This window comes from Pecten maximus, chromosome 11 (genome assembly GCF_902652985.1).
Source record: "Pecten maximus chromosome 11, xPecMax1.1, whole genome shotgun sequence".
NCBI lineage: Eukaryota > Metazoa > Mollusca > Bivalvia > Pectinida > Pectinidae > Pecten > Pecten maximus.
In genome coordinates, this window is record NC_047025.1 from 25790316 (window position 1) to 25808112 (window position 17797).

Below are 17797 nucleotides of genomic sequence, written 5' to 3' on the forward strand. Positions count from 1 at the left end.
ATATACCCAACACCCATTCTATACAGTTCTTTTTTTACTCCATTCAACCATTCATTCCCGTTTTCTAACATATCTTGATAACAAGCATTTAACACACAGTTATCGGTTTGTTTTAATTTCAACCAATATTTAAAAAATCTAAATTTTCTCACTATTACAAAAGGTAATCTCCCTAATTCTTGGTAAATCATACAATTAGAAGTACTTTTCTTAACCCCCAATAATCTTTTTAAAAACTGTAAGTGGATTTTCTCTATATCCGGTGCTTTATGAAAACCCCAAATTTCAGCCCCATAGTTAAATATACTACCGACGTATGTATCAAAAACATGTAGTTGGGTTTCAACGTTAAAATTTTTTTTCTTTGATACTCCAGAAATTGAAAATAATGCTTTTCTTCCTTGTTCAGCAATTTCTTGTTGAGTTTTCTTAAATTTACCATTAAAATTCATTTGTATCCCCAGATAATTAAATTCATCTACGGTTTCTAATACACATCCGTCATATAACCACTTTTCTTCTTTTCTTAATTTACCACCGTTTCGGAAAACCATTACTTTAGTTTTGGTAGTGTTTACAGTAAGGTTCCATTTCTTTGTGTAAAGTAATAAAGTATCTAACATTTTTTGCAGTCCCTCTGGAGTTTCTGCCAGTAAAACCATATCATCAGCATACATAATTAAAAACAAGTTAATAGTATATAACTCAATAGATGGACATCCTTCTGTTAGGAAATTCATTTCACAGTCGTTGACATACATGGAAAACAATAATGGTGACATTATTTCCCCTTGGAATAACCCATTTTGACATTTAAAAAAATCGGACATATTATTATTATATTTGACACAACATTTCACATTTTTATAAAGTGCTCTTATAATATTCAACATTTTCCCTTCAACACCTTCTTTAATAAGTTTGTACCACAAATTTTGTCTATTTATAAAATCAAAAGCTTTCTTGTAATCAATAAAACAGCAATATAGTCTTTTCCTATTTTTAAAAATTTTACTTATTAAGGTTTGTAAAACAAAAATGGCGTCTACAGTAGATAAGTTTTTCTTGAAGCCAAACTGAGCGTCACTTAATTTAGAATAATCAAATTTCATTAGGCGCTCATTTAAGATGTAAAAAATTTACCTAAACAACTAACTAGTGTGATGCCCCTGTAATTATTGGTATCATTTTTATCAACTTTCTTGAAGATAGGTATAATATTGCCTAATGACCATGATGAAGGATAAAAACCAGATTTAAAGATATTATTGAACAATTTGACTAAGCAAGGCAAAAGTACCTCTTTTCCTTTAATAAAATACTTATTTAATAGTAAGTCTGGCCCACAAGCCTTAGAATTATTCAAGTTTCTGATAGCTTTAAGAACTTCACTATCAGATATCTGATTATCTAATTCATGAAACATATAATTTGGTACATTTATGTCATAATCATTTAAAAAATCATTGACCATTGGATTATCCACAGGTTCTGTTGTTAATAATTCACTAAAATAATTGTAAAAATCTTGTTCGTTAAGATTACCATGAACAATATTTTTCTTTTTCCTGAATTTACTGTAAAAAACTTTAGGATTACTTTTTCTCAGAAAATCCATCATATTTCCCTGTTGAGCTACATATTCAAGTTTTAATTTAGCTTCGAGTTTTTTATAAATACGCTTTTTAGATGTAAAAATGTTTCTATTTTCTTCTGACTTATCAGAATTGAAAATAAATAAAGCGTTTTTGAAATCAGTATATCTTTTCTTACGAAGTTCATTAAACCATGGCTTGTCCTCTACTCGAGTTTTTCTAGCCCGTCTTGGTGTACCTGAAGTTATCACTGTGCACGTGCTTGTTTCTTTGATGTGTCAATCAAATTAGACTCCACTTTATAGCGGGGACTTATTGCGGGTTGCGATTAAATAAATAATATTCAAAATGAGGTTTTAATATCACTTTTCAGCGTTTTATAAGAAACAAGCACGTGCACAGTGCCGCACAGTGATAACTTCAAAGGCAGCGGCGATATACAAAGAAGATTTGCCGTTATATTCCATACATTTCCCTCTCAGGTTGAGTTTTAAAACGTCTTTTAAATACATATTCAGTAATTGTTTTCAAGAAATAAAGTCGGAAAGCCTCTAATTTTGTCACATAGAAACGTGTGCTGAAGTTTAATTAGTGATCGGAGATGTGCCGTTTACCGGTCCGTCTGCGGGTAAGCCTCTTTAAAAAAATCATCGGACGACAATACATAATCTATTAGACTGGACCCTCTACTATTTAAAAATGTTATATTGCCATTAATATCATCTTTATGACGCCCATTTACGATTCTTAAGGACGTGGTTTTACTTAATGTCAATAGGTGTCTACCAAATTGATTAACACAGGTGTCGGAGTTGGCTCGTTTTGGAGGTACAGGATCACTCGAATAATTAACAATATTTGAAACAACATGCTCAGGACCTTGTCTAACAACATCATCAGTAATATAGTCATCACAAACACCAGTTCTACTATTAAAATCTCCAACTACAATCACTTCACCTAGTGCTTTATATTCATATATCATTCTTCTAGACTGGCAAAGACATCGATTTCACATTTGTGATAGAAAGTGCTATTTACTGGTGGAAAATAACAAGCAAAAATGTACACATCACTACCTTTGGTTCTGGAATTATTACATAGCTTTAGTAAAAAATATAAATAAATATTACCGAGTTTGTGGAACTATTACCGAGTTTGTGTTAATATTACCGAGGTTGTGGAAATCTTACCGAGTTTGTGTAAATATTACCGAGATTGTCATGACCTACTATCAAACAATCAAGCAGAATACGAGCGGCGTCCGTATTACTGCTGAGATATACCCAATAATATGATAAACAAGAAATATCGTTAAAAAAGATAAACGGCATAGTTTTAATGCTGGTGGTTATAATTTAAAACTGCTGGTGAAATAAATGAACGAACTAATTAATAAATACGCAGTTTCAGCACGGATAACAAAATTATATCAGTTTGAATAAATTTTGGTGATAATAAGACATCATTTGAATCAGGAATATGATTTTATTAAAGTGTCATTTGAATAGATACATCCACTTATTCAGTTTGCATTCAATCTTAATTTTTGATTTTCGTCTTTAACTGCATGTCTGCATTTTGCATTTACCGCTACATTGACCAATCACATACTTCATCTTGACCAGTAACGCCACCTGTCGCGTCATATCCGGGGTCAAAAGAAAATTAAACGGCTATGCCGAAAAATACAAAATGAATATTGGTTTACCGTGAGGTCCCTTTAACTTTGTTTCGTTTTTAACTGTATATCTGCATTCTGCATTGACCGCTACATTGACCAATCACATACTTCATCTTGACCAGTAACGCCACCTGTCGCGTCATATCCGGGGTCAAAAGAAAATTAAACGGCTATGCCGAAAAATACAAAATGAATATTGGTTTACCGTGAGGTCCCTTTAACTTTGTTTCGTTTTTAACTGTATATCTGCATTCTGCATTGACCGCTACATTGACCAATCACATACTTCATCTTGACCAGTAACGCCACCTGTCGCGTCATATCCGGGGTCAAAAGAAAATTATACGACTATGCCGAAAAATACAAAATAAATATTGGTTTACCGTGAGGTCCCTTTAACTTTGTTTCGTTTTTAACTGTATATCTGCATTTTGCATTGACCGCTACATTGACCAATCACGTACTTCATCTTGACCAGTAACGCCACCTGTCGCGTCATATCCGGGGCCAAAACAAAATTAGACGGCTATGCTGAAAAACACCTAGATGCCAACCCCTCCCCCCCCCGCCCCGCCTGCAAAATAATTTTGCTATAATCATTTCATTTCCGAAATTTTGGCACCCAGACCCCTTCCCAAAAAAAAAATTCGGGGGGGGGGGGGGACACTGGATCCGCTAGCGTTATTACATTTGATGATATTGAATATTTTTGCGATACAACGGCGAATTTTTTATGCTGGCGTAGTATGGGGAGTAGGTGTCGTGATCCACCCAGAGACTCGTATACTAAAAGGTCTCTGATCCACCTAATGAATTAAAGTATACGAGTTATCCAAAGCCCCAGAAATCAACCCCCCCCCCCCCCCCCCCCCCCTTTTTCAGCAGGGCAATTGCCGGAAACGTCCGTTGTTGTACAGTACTAGTAAGGTCAAGGTCAGCATACAGCAAATATCACTTCCGGGAAACCGTCAACTTGTGGCTCGTCACTCAAGAAGAAATGTCACCATCTCCTCCTGACCTGTAACAGGCAGAAACTTAAAAGGTTTAATCCATTTATTTCCATACCATTAATATACACAAAAGAGTGCCTTAAAACAGACTTCCTGATTATTGGATAAACCAGGGTCACCTGCTACTTTCGGTTTCCGTTGCCGTAGCGCAAGTTAGCAACAGTAACACTACTACTTACTCTGGTTACTGAGTGATTACGTAAGATGACAAAAATCTTATTTTAAAGAGTAAACAATCTTATGCTATTGAAATCATCAAAGCCTCAAACCAGGATGTGAATTTTGTTTCTGCTTACAGTACAAAGTCCATATTGTAGAATGTAGGGTAATATTATGAGAAGTCGATAGTGTGGCGTTAATCAATGAATCTAATGAGATAATTTAAGAGCACAGAATGCCCATGCAAGGTAATCATTGATACTAAAATGATGTGTTATATGATGCTGCATAACATTCTTTTATGTGCTGTATTATTTTAAATGGTGTGCGTGAATCAAATGAGATAGGAATAACATACAGGATAACATAGATTATCTATCCACCATCTTGTTAAAGCCGGACATTACAACTAGTCTTGTGTTGGTTTAACACAAATCCGTAGCCAGTAGGGGTGTGTGTTCAATATGGCTATACAATTATTTATATACCTCATACTAACATGGATACTGTATCAAAAAGTGAAAAATTTCATTCAAAATTTAAATATTTGTGAATGAGAAAGATTGTTAACACTATATACAAGTCACACTGACCTGTTACTTTTACAATTCTACCTAAATACAGTATAAAATATAGTCAGATATTTTAAAGTAATTGCAATATTTGAAAGTTTATTTGATATCACTGTAAATTACGATCAATTGGAACACTTAGATCTGACATCATTCTTGAGAATATATACAAATAACAGGAACTACTGAATACTTATACATGTGTGTTTAATAGAGAAAATTTTAAAATTGTATTGTGCATTTGAAGTTAAGTATTTTTTAAGGGGTAAATATGTAGTAATCATGATGCTAATTGTATTGTCCACCATCATTATCACAGTCACTGAGCTGTACTGTCTGTCTGTCACTTGTGTGGTTCTTGGTTGCTGGAAACTATTTCAATAACTGCAATACACTGCATATGTAAATTACACTAAAGTATAGTGCTATAGATCAGTAGAAGCATAACTTTGTATATATGTACAATAATACATATGTATATTTGGATATTTGTCAAGACTGGATACAAGTCAAAATATTTATCTGATCTAATGTTCCATCTGTCCATGAACTATATTTTTTGTAATTGTACATTATTTGTGTGTAGCACAGAATCTATTGACTAACCATTTCTAATTACTGTGCCGAATTGTAACTAATACATGTTCCGTGTTATCATAATTATTAGATCATATATTTTTTAACAGATTTACCCACTGAACTCCTACTTAATTACTAATACTACTCCAGGCGTTAGAATGGGAACTTTGACCTGCGTATATGAAGTATTGGTTGTGTATGTGTGAATTAATTGTGAAGCACAAAATTCTGCAAATTGTTTTGTAGAATTTTCTATTTCTGGTGAAGACAGTAGAATTTTGCTGTTGTTTTATAAACTAAGCTATTTCATTAACAAAAAAAATATGTATACAATATAATTGTATTCATTTCTAAGGATAATTACACACTAATTCTGTTTTGAGTCATTTCAGATTAATAACATAGCAATTATTGTAGGTAAACACATTCATGTATAACAGTTAGGTAATTATAATTATGATTCATTAGTTATATATAGCGATTTTAATATAGACTATAATATATACACATGTATATAATAGTGTTTGACTGATTTTCATTTCATATAATAGACAATCAATCGGTTGATAAAGGTAATGGATATATCAGATGATTTTGATATTGTGAATTTTTTGTCATATCTTAAGAAAGCAATTAAAGCTATGATCTGTTTAAAAAAAAATGGCGGAGTTAAAGGACTAGTTTGATCATGTAAACAATAAAACTGCAATATAAATACATATGAGAACATCCTCAACAAAATTTTGAAAATTTTTAGCTCACCTGGCAGTGTGGCGTCTATTGTCCATTCGGCGTCTGGTGTCTGTCTGTCAACTTTTTCTAAAAAACAATACTAGTCATGAACGACAGAATAGATTTTTACCAAAAGCAATTTTTACCAAACATGATCAGAAGCATCCTTGGGCAAAAGGGTAACTAATTTTGTATAAAAGGTGGGTCTGACTCGACAGGGACATACGTTTTTTTTTCACTAGGGTATTCATCTCCAACTTCATCTATTGTGGTGTTGTGTATTTGTGTACATCAATTGTTTTCACTAAATTTTTCATTTATTTTCAGGTATTTGAGCATACAGTCATTCCACACACAAAAATGCAATGATTTTTGCTAACATCTTAGCTGACTAAACCTGGGAAGATGATTCCCTACATTGAAACAACTAGTGGTGAGGATATGAGGAAGATCACACAGCTGCTGACAACAGCCATAGAGACGAGAGATATTGAATCGGCCCTGAAATATACTGAAGTTTTAGCCGCTAACAAGATCATATGTACAGTTAAAGTCCAGTCCCTGTCAGGAGAAATCAAGGATCAGGAGTTTAGGTAAATACTACATCAATATATTACTACCACATTTTTTGTGTGTATTTTTATGTTTAAAAAAATTGCTCCAGTTGTGACATGTTGTAGTTATCGGTATTATTTTTCGTTTTGATGCAAATCGTTTATTTCCAAGGGGTTCTATTTTAATGACCTCGCTATTTTATTGGTTGAAGGCATTATCCATATAAGATGTCTGTCTGTCTGTCTGTCCAACTATTGTGTTAAGTCCTGTTCAAAATCAATATCATGTTTTGTGAACTCCCTCAACAAATTTGGTTCATGTTTTCATCGTATCATTTTAAAGCCACATACTCACGAAGAAACATATATCAATGTTTACAGCTTTTTACAGTTTTCGGACTTGATACATACCTTACACACTATGGTGAATCAGAAACTGAAAGAAAATGTGTATTTATGAAAGTATACGGGGAATTCCCAAAAATAATAACTGTGGCTGACGGACCAAATTTCTCTGAAAATTAGTCCCACAATTCAACGGCGGGTTTTACAGTCCATACAAAATGGTGGAACGCCAAAAGCGTTGACCTAGGAAAACGCAGACAGATTCTGCCAAAAATAGACGCAAACGTGAGTGGAATCGGCAAAGCCCGAGTATTTCCTTAGGAAAGGAAATGATTCGTTGGAACTTAGCGAGAAAAGAAAACGGAATAGACTCGAATTCCGATTTTGCCGGACGTCTATTGGATTGCTGGTTAGCTTTTGAACATTGTCAACTTCACCGATCTAAAATTTTATCAATGTTTTGTTGTATGCATATCGCTACATTTTAAAATCAAGTATTTAAATGTAAACTATGTTTATTTTGTTCAGTTGTTATGCGAATATTCTGTTAATATGTTTAAATGGAAGCATTATTAGGCAAAGTTCACGTATGCTCGATATGTAAACAAAGGTCCTGTGTGTAGTTTATATGCAGCACACGTTGTTATAGCCTCGTTCTCAGCTCTGTGACAAATCTCGCGATAAATATAAATGCGGCGAGTTATTTTTATACACTGATGTCTCAAGGACTCCCCCGGTCAAGTGTCCAGTCGAGTGGTCATTATAATGTAAGAAGAGCGTGAATGAGCATCTTGGATTACCATTAATACACGTGTGCAACTAGAATTTTAGCTTGTTCGGGAGTATGTGACTTTAAAGTTCTTCGCATTTATGTCTTACAGACATTTTCTAGTTGTTATTTTTTGAAGACATAGTAAAACAATCAAACTTAGATATATATTGATTATATATATATTGATTAGATATATATTGAAAGAGAAAATTACGACCATTTTCACAATTTTCTGTGAACAAATGGTAACTTTCTAGAACTGCTACAAATACTGTGGCAAACCATGAAAAAAAAATGGAACCATACAAAATAATTTTGACTGAGATTTACCAGGTTTTAGGTTTTAACTTATTAAGTTCAGTATTTCTATGTTTATACCACCCATTTTGTATTTGAAAGACTTTTTCGATTGGTCACAATTGTAACTTCCTACCCACTTAGCAAAAAATGCTGTATAGAAAGGATACCAGGTATCATGTGAAGTTGTTGGTTAAACCAAAATATGAATATATAACATATGTACAGAGTATGTGAAATAAAGTAGAGGAGGTTGCCTGTAGTTTTTAGCTCACCGGTTACGAGTAACCGAGAGCTAATGCTGTCACCCCGGCGTCGGCGTCGGCGTCCCACCCCAAAACTTTAAAGTTTTTGGGGTAAGTTTTTGGAAAGCTTGTAAGTCCAAAAGTATACACCTCTTGCCCTTCTTATTTGGTTTATACATTCATTAGAGGTCTAGGAGTGATGTTATGGCAAAATCATGCAGAAAAATATTGTGATTTTTTCGCATTTAACCATTTTGTGGACTTAACTTTTTTGGCACCAAAACTCACTTTAAAGTTTTTGGAGTAAGTTTTTGGAAAGCTTGTAAGTCCAAAAGTATACACCTCATGCCCTTCTAATTTCGTTGATACATTCATTAGAGGTGTAGGAGTGATGTTATGGCAAAATCATGCAGAAAAAAATTGTGATTTTTTCGCATTTTACCATTTTGTGGACTTTAACTTTTTTGGCACCAAAACTCACTTTAAAGTTTTGGGGGCGAGTCCAAAAGTATACACCTATCACCCTTCTAATTTGGTTTATACATTCATTAGAGATCCAGGAGTGATGCTGTGGCAAATCATGCAGAAAAAAATTGGCATTTTGGCATTTTACCATTTAGTGGAATTACTTTTTTTGACACAAAAACTCACTTTAAAGATTTTGGGTGTTAGTTTTGAAAAGCTTGTAAGTCCACACCCTTCTTATTTGGTTTATACATCCATTAGAGGTCTAGGAGCGATATTATGTGACATACAATTTCAAAATGACATGCTTATACATACATAAAAAATGAATGCATAGTGTGATTGCTGCTGCCGGTGAGCTTTCGCAATCATTGATTGCACTTGTTTTTATTATAATCACCTCTTATTACAGTTCAGAATTACTGTTTGAAATATATCATTTGCTTTACAGTGTCAAGGTCCATGTGGAAGATAAGGATAACAGTGGTGGAATTATCTCCCTTCTTGTCAGACAGGCGGATACCATTCTTGACCTGAAGAATAAGGTAGGTGTATAAATATATTCTCGTAATCACAAGCACAGAAAATAATTACTTTGAAATATTTTTTCAGAGTTATTTTCAATAATCAAGAGTTCTGGGCAAAGATATTGTCTAGTAGCATGCTTGGATGAAGGACTGTCAAATGCATTTCTTGATGTACATTCAAGGTCACTGAGGTCAAAGGTGAATAAATCTCACAATGCGTTTTCATTTACCAAATGGAACTTGGCACTGATATTAGATCAGTAGTATTTTTGGATGAAGTGTTACTAACTTTTGTTCAAACAAGTGACCTTGACCTGCAGTCAATGTCACTGGGGTCCAATATGCTAAAAATATTCAAATAATTTGTTCCTCAATACAGTGATTTTTTTTGGCTGGATTTGGGGCCGAATACAGGCCCCTTCCCCTAGAGAAATTTTGCTGTATTTTCCCAATTTTTAGTTCATATTTTCCCAATCAGAAGTTGTAAGTTTCCTTGTTTGTTAATAAATATGAAGAAATGATGATCATAATACATTTCACAATGTTTTCACAAGCCAATGTCATAATAGATCGATCAAAGCTATAGTATGCATATTCAAATGATATTAAAGCATAGTTTTGATGATTCTTTCTGTAAAGTGCGGAAGAAAATACATTTTTTCGGACATTAACAAAATATGGCCTTATTTTCCCAATGGAAAAGGTACAGGACCCTGTATAATCAGGATAAGATAATCATTGCAATATGAAAATTTCAGGGTTTTGATATTATACTGTTTATACATAAAGCACTTACTGAAAAGAAAGCATGTGAATTGGAATTGAAGTCCCACATCCATGAGTATGGCAAGCCATTTGGGTTTTTACCCATTTAATTAAGATACATGTATCTCTATTTAAACCTGATAGTTCAAAATTACAAAGATGGCGGTCTTAAAATGGTTCAAATTGATGCTTTCATTAAATCCATGAAACTATCCTGGATAAAACGCCTGTTAACAAATGAGAATTCATGGACCTACCTTTTTGAAGAAGTGATTGGCGAATCAAAATTTACTATTATTTCATATGGGGCGGACTATTGGAGAAAAAAGTCAAAATCTATTAAAAATCTGTTCTGGAAAGAAGTCCTTGAAAATATACATTGTTTTTTGTACCTTCCATGCAACGAAGAAAGTGTTTTGTATCGTCCCTTGTGGCACAATCCAGAAATAAAGATTGATAACAAGACCTTACATTTTAAACAATAGTCACGAAAAGGGATATGTTATGTGTATGACTTATGTAATGACCAAGGTAAATTAATTGAAAACTATGAAGAATTTTGCGAAAAAGTTTCCTTTTCACCAATACTAACTCAGTTTTATGGCATCAGGAATACCATTCTGTCTAAATGGCCTTTTCTGAGAAATTATAATTCCACTATTATACTTCCACATTGTCAAAAGTACATTTATCACATCTTAACAAATAAACAACGAGGACTCTCGATATATAATCTTTTTATTAAAGATTTAACTACAAATGATAAATACAAAGTCAAATGGTCACTTGAACTTGATATATATCAAAATCAATATTGGTGGGAAAAGATTAACTTTATAATATTTAAGTTAACCTCGGACTCAACACTTCAATGGTTCCAATACCGAATTACTCACAGAATCATTAGCACAAACAAATACCTGCGTATGATAAGTGTAATTAACTCGCCTGTATGCTCATTTTGTAAAGAAAATATAGAATCAATAATCCACTTGTTTTGGGAATGTACTCTTGTTACAAAATTTTGGCAAGAATTCACCACATGAGTAGAAAACAAAACCGGGAAAACTCTGAGTTTGATTAATTCAGATGTTATCCTTGGGAAAACGGACAACGAAATAAACAACTTAATTATTGTTTTAGCAAAATTACACATATACAAGCAAAAGTATAAAAATCATCTGCCTGCTCTATTTATATTCAAAATGGAACTAGAAAAACATTACAAAATTGAACAGTACATTCATAGGAAAAATATGACTGTCCAAAAATTTGAAAAACGATGGGTTGATTTGAAAGCACTTGTAACGTAACAAATCAAAAAAAGAAAAACTTGTTATTGTTACTTTTAGAACTCTATTACTGTTAAAGTATGAGTCTGCATGTAAGAAGTCTTTATGTATGTTTTTTTTTTTTTTGTATATCTACATGTATAAAAAGTTTTCTTCTGAACTAATATGGCAATATCCTTACCTGAAGTATACCACAAATAGCTATAGCAACACGATAAAAATATATATATATATATATATATAAAAGAGCATGTTCTATCAGCCACATTACACAATGAGATAATATGAAATCGTGATGAACACATTCATTTTATACGATTGCACGATTTAATGTATTGGGACGAAACTGCATCTGAGGTATACTTCATGTATTGATAAGCGAATTTTTATTAAGCGTATGAAAAAGTGTAATTGTTGCAATTAAATATACACCAATATTATGTATTGCTACATGTATGCATATGTATGGAAGAAAATAAAAAATTTCCAAAAAAAAAAAAAGAAAAAAAAAAAGATATCTCTATTTGTTAACAAAATACAAATACAGCCTCCTTGGGTCTCTTTTGTGTAAATAAAACCAAAAGATATCCCTTCATTACCTGAAGTACAGGACAATTTCACTGTTCTAATACATATATTGAATTAGAATCTTGAGAATATGCATCATACCATGAATATTACCCTGGGACCCTAAACTGAACCCTCTCTAAACTGGCAAAATATTCATGCACTGTACATGATCGGTTTAGAGAAGTTCCACTGAAGTAGGATAATCGGTCTCCAACAAAATTATGGTTGGAGATACAACCAGGGAAGGTATGCCAGGGTACTATTGTCCCTGCTTAAAGGAAATGGAAACCTGTATCATAGTTTTGGAAATCTACATTATAACTAGATATATATATATAGATATACTATGTAATTATAAAAATAAAGAGATGTATACCTGAATGCTACTATGATTGTACCGAAGTATGGCCCAGACCTGAGTGATTTACTATGATTGTACCGAGGTATGGCCCAGACCTGAGGGATTTACTATGATTGTACCGAGGTATGGCCCAGACCTGAGGGATTTACTATGATTGTACTGAGGTATGGTCCACACCTGAGGGATTTACTATGATTGTACTGAGGTATGGCCCAGACCTGAGGGATTTACTATGATTGTACTGAGGTATGGCCCAGACCTGAGGGATTTACTATGATTGTACCGAGGTATGGTCCACACCTGAGGGATTTACTATGATTGTACTGAGGTATGGCCCAGACCTGAGGGATTTACTATGATTGTATCGAGGCCTGAGGGATTTACTATGATTGTACTGAGGTATGGCCCAGACCTGAGGGATTTACTATGATTGTACCGAGGTATAGCCCAGACCTGAGGGATTTACTATGATTGTACCGAGGTATGGCCCAGACCTTAGGGATTTACTATGATTGTACTGAGGTATGGCCCAGACCTGAGGGATTTACTATGATTGTACCGAGGTATGGCCCAGACCTGAGGGATTTACTATGATTGTACCGAGGTATGGCCCAGACCTGAGGGATTTACTATGATTGTATCGAAGTATGGCCCAGACCTGGGGGATTTACTATGATTGTACCGAGGTATGGCCCAGACCTGAGGGATTTACTATGATTGTACCGAGGTATGGCCCAGACCTGAGGGATTTACTATGATTGTATCGAGGTATGGCCCAGACCTGAGGGATTTACTATGATTGTATCGAAGTATGGCCCACACCTGAGGGATTTACTATGATTGTACTGAGGTATGGCCCAGACCTGAGGGATTTACTATGATTGTACTGAGGTATGGCCCAGACCTGAGGGATTTACTATGATTGTTCCAAGGTATGGCCCAGACCTGAGGGATTTGCTATGATTGTACCGAGGTATGGCCCAGACCTGAGGGATTTACTATGATTGTATCGAAGTATGGCCCAGACCTGAGGGATTTACTATGATTGTTTTGAAGTATGGCCCAGACCTTAGGGATTTACTATGATTGTACCGAGGTATGGCCCAGACCTGAGGGATATACTATGATTGTACCGAGGTATGGCCCAGACCTGAGGGATTTACTATGATTGTATCGAGGTATGGCCCAGACCTGAGGGATTTACTATGATTGTACCGAGGTATGGCCCAGACCTGAGAGATTTACTATGATTGTACCGAGGTATGGCCCAGACCTGAGGGATTTACTATGATTGTACCGAGGTATGGCCCAGACCTGAGGGATTTACTATGATTGTACTGAGGTATGGTCCAGACCTGAGGGATATACTTTGATTGTACCGAGGTATGGCCCACACCTGAGGGATTTACTATGATTGTATTGAAGTATGGCCCAGACCTGAGGGATTTACTATGATTGTATTGAGGTATGGCCCAGACCTGAGGGATTTACTATGATTGTACCGAGGTATGGCCCAGACCTGAGGGATATACTATGATTGTACCGAGGTATGGCCCAGACCTGAGGGATTTACTATGATTGTATCGAGGTATGGCCCAGACCTGAGGGATTTACTATGATTGTACCGAGGTATGGCCCAGACCTGAGAGATTTACTATGATTGTACCGAGGTATGGCCCAGACCTGAGGGATTTACTATGATTGTACCGAGGTATGGCCCAGACCTGAGGGATATACTATGATTGTACCGAGGTATGGCCCAGACCTGAGGGATTTACTATGATTGTACCGAGGTATGGCCCAGACCTGAGGGATTTACTACGATTGTACTGAGGTATGGCCCAGACCTGAGGGTTTTACTATGATTGTACCGAGGTATGGCCCAGACCTGAGGGATTTACTATGATTGTACCGAGGTATGGCCCACACCTTAGGGATTTACTACGATTGTACTGAGGTATGGCCCGGACCTGAGGGATTTACTATGATTGTTCCGAGGTATGGCCCGGACCTGAGGGATTTACTACGATTGTACTGAGGTATGGCCCGGACCTGAGGGATTTACTATGATTGTACCGAGGTATGGCCCGGACCTGAGGGATTTACTACGATTGTACTGAGGTATGGCCCGGACCTGAGGGATTTACTATGATTGTACCGAGGTATGGCCCGGACCTGAGGGATTTACTATGATTGTTCCGAGGTATGGCCCGGACCTGAGGGATTTACTATGATTGTACTGAGGTATGGCCCGGACCTGAGGGATTTACTATGATTGTTCCGAGGTATGGCCCGGACCTGAGGGATTTACTATGATTGTACGGAGGTATGGCCCGGACCTGAGGGATTTACTATGATTGTTCCGAGGTATGGCCCGGACCTGAGGGATTTACTATGATTGTACTGAGGTATGGCCCAGACCTGAGGGATTTACTATGATTGTACCGAGGTATGGCCCAGACCTGAGGGATTTACTATGATTGTTCCGAGGTATGGTCCACACCTGAGGGATTTACTATGATTGTATCGAAGTATGGCCCAGACCTGAGGGATTTACTATGATTGTATTGAGGTATGGCCCAGACCTGAGGGATTTACTATGATTGTATTGAAGTATGGCCCACACCTTAGGGATTTACTACGATTGTACTGAGGTATGGCCCAGACCTGAGGGATTTGCTGTGATTGTACCTAGGTATTATCCAGGCCCTGGGTTAGTCACAGATATGCTCAGATGTTTTTTTACCTCATAACCATGTACAAATATACATTTACAATAAGAATATTTATCTATGATTGCTTCAGTGTGTACATGAGCAATACGGTCACATTTGGCCTATTGTTTTATGATATGTGGATATACTGGTACAAATGATTACAGGAATTACATCCATTCAATTTTGATGTAATCATTCCCGAGTCTCCATTGTGAAATGTGTAGGGTGTGGTTCTATAGCATTCGTCCAGGGAGGATAGAATCATGTGGAACTCTTTGGGAAAACTGCTCTTCATATTTTGATGACAATTATACTCGAGGAGTTCAGGACCGAATAATTTCTTAACAAAAAAAAAAAGGGAAGAAAATCACTGATATATTTCCTGCTGTACAGGGAGATTCAGTATGTTAGCTTGCAATTTCAGAATATGGTTGTTGTTATTGTATAATAAAGATATCTACATAAGAATTATGAATTATAGAATTAACATAATGTGCTTATAAAATCACCTGTTTATTATTGTGCATTCTGAGCTATTTTTCCTGCACATATGCCTCATATGTATGTGGAAAGTTTTCCTACAAGTTACCTCACTTTGTCCATTGGAAAGTCCCAAACTACCACCACAAGCAGGTTGATAAAACTGTCTTCTTGCACTAAATATAGTTTCTAGTCTGGTATATTTTAATCAGAAAGCTAAATCCCTGATAATAACTACATTTGAGACTTAAAATGAAGGTAGTATACCAGATTGATTCTAGTGCAAAAAAGTTGATTTCTATTTTATATATAATTGCAATGAAAAATGTACAAAATATGAAATGTGCTCCTGTTATGTATTAACAGCAGAAAATATCGGGTGAAGCCCTTCCAGACATGTGACATTGGTATAGTCCAGACAGGTCACATTGGTATAGTCCAGCCATGTGACATTGGTATAGTCCAGACATATGACATTGGTATAGTCCAGACATATGACATTGGTATAGTCCAGACATGTGACATTGGTATAGTCCAGACATGTGACATTGGTATAGTGCAGACAGGTGACATTGGTATAGTGCAGACAGGTGACATTGGTATAGTGCAGACAAGTGACATTGGTATAGTCCAGACATTTGACATTGGTATAGTGCAGACATGTGACATTGGTATAGTCCAGACATTTGACATTGGTATAGTGCAGACACATGACATTGGTATAGTCCAGACATTTGACATTGGTATAGTGCAGACATGTGACATTGGTGTAGTCCAGACATTTGACATTGGTATAGTCCAGACATGTGACATTGGTATAGTCCAGACATGTGACATTGGTATAGTGCAGACATGTGACATTGGTATAGTGCAGACATGTGACATTGGAATAGTCCAGACATTTGACATTGGTATAGTGCAGACATGTGACATTGGTATAGTCCAGACATGTGACATTGGTATAGTCCAGACACACGACATTGGTATAGTGCAGACAGGTGACATTGGTATAGTGCAGACATGTGACATTGGTATAGTCCAGACATGTGACATTGGTATAGTTCAGACACATGACATTGGTATAGTCCAGACATGTGACATTGGTATAGTTCAGACACATGACATTGGTATAGTGCAGACAGGTGACATTGGTATAGTGCAGACACATGACATTGGTATAGTCCAGCCATGTGACATTGGTATAGTCCAGCCATGTGACATTGGTATAGTGCAGACATGTGACATTGGTATAGTGCAGACACATGACATTGGTATAGTGCAGACACATGACATTGGTATAGTCCAGACATGTGACATTGGTATAGTCCAGACATGTGACATTGGTATAGTGCAGACATGTGACATTGGTATAGTCCAGACATGTGACATTGGTATAGTCCAGACATGTGACATTGGTATAGTGCAGACATGTGACATTGGTATAGTGCAGACATGTGACATTGGTGTAGTCCAGACACACGACATTGGTATAGTGCAGACATGTGACATTGGTATAGTCCAGCCATGTGACATTGGTATAGTCCAGACATGTGACATTGGTATAGTCCAGACATGTGACATTGGTATAGTCCAGACATGTGACATTGGTATAGTCCAGACATGTGACATTGGTATAGTGCAGACATGTGACATTGGTATAGTGCAGACATGTGACATTGGTGTAGTCCAGACACACGACATTGGTATAGTGCAGACATGTGACATTGGTATAGTCCAGCCATGTGACATTGGTATAGTCCAGACACACGACATTGGTATAGTGCAGACATGTGACATTGGTATAGTCCAGACATGTGACATTGGTATAGTCCAGACATGTGACATTGGTATAGTGCAGACATGTGACATTGGTATAGTGCAGACATGTGACATTGGTATAGTCCAGACATGTGACATTGGTATAGTGCAGACATGTGACATTGGTATAGTCCAGACAGGTGACATTGGTATAGTCCAGACATGTGACATTGGTATAGTCCAGACAGGTGACATTGGTATAGTCCAGACATGTGACATTGGTATAGTCCAGACAGGTGACATTGGTATAGTCCAGAC

At 36.1% G+C, this 17797-nt stretch overlaps 1 protein-coding gene across 1 annotated transcript in view; it reads left to right on the top strand.

Moving 5' to 3' along the window:
* Nucleotides 1-4200: 4200 nt before the first annotated feature.
* LOC117337233 (ranBP-type and C3HC4-type zinc finger-containing protein 1-like) overlaps nucleotides 4201-17797 on the top strand; it is a gene marked incomplete in the record, with an annotated part of 127172 nt that continues 113575 nt past the window's right edge. Inside the window, 3 exon segments of the mRNA XM_033898106.1 lie at nucleotides 4201-4321; nucleotides 6659-6924; nucleotides 9461-9602.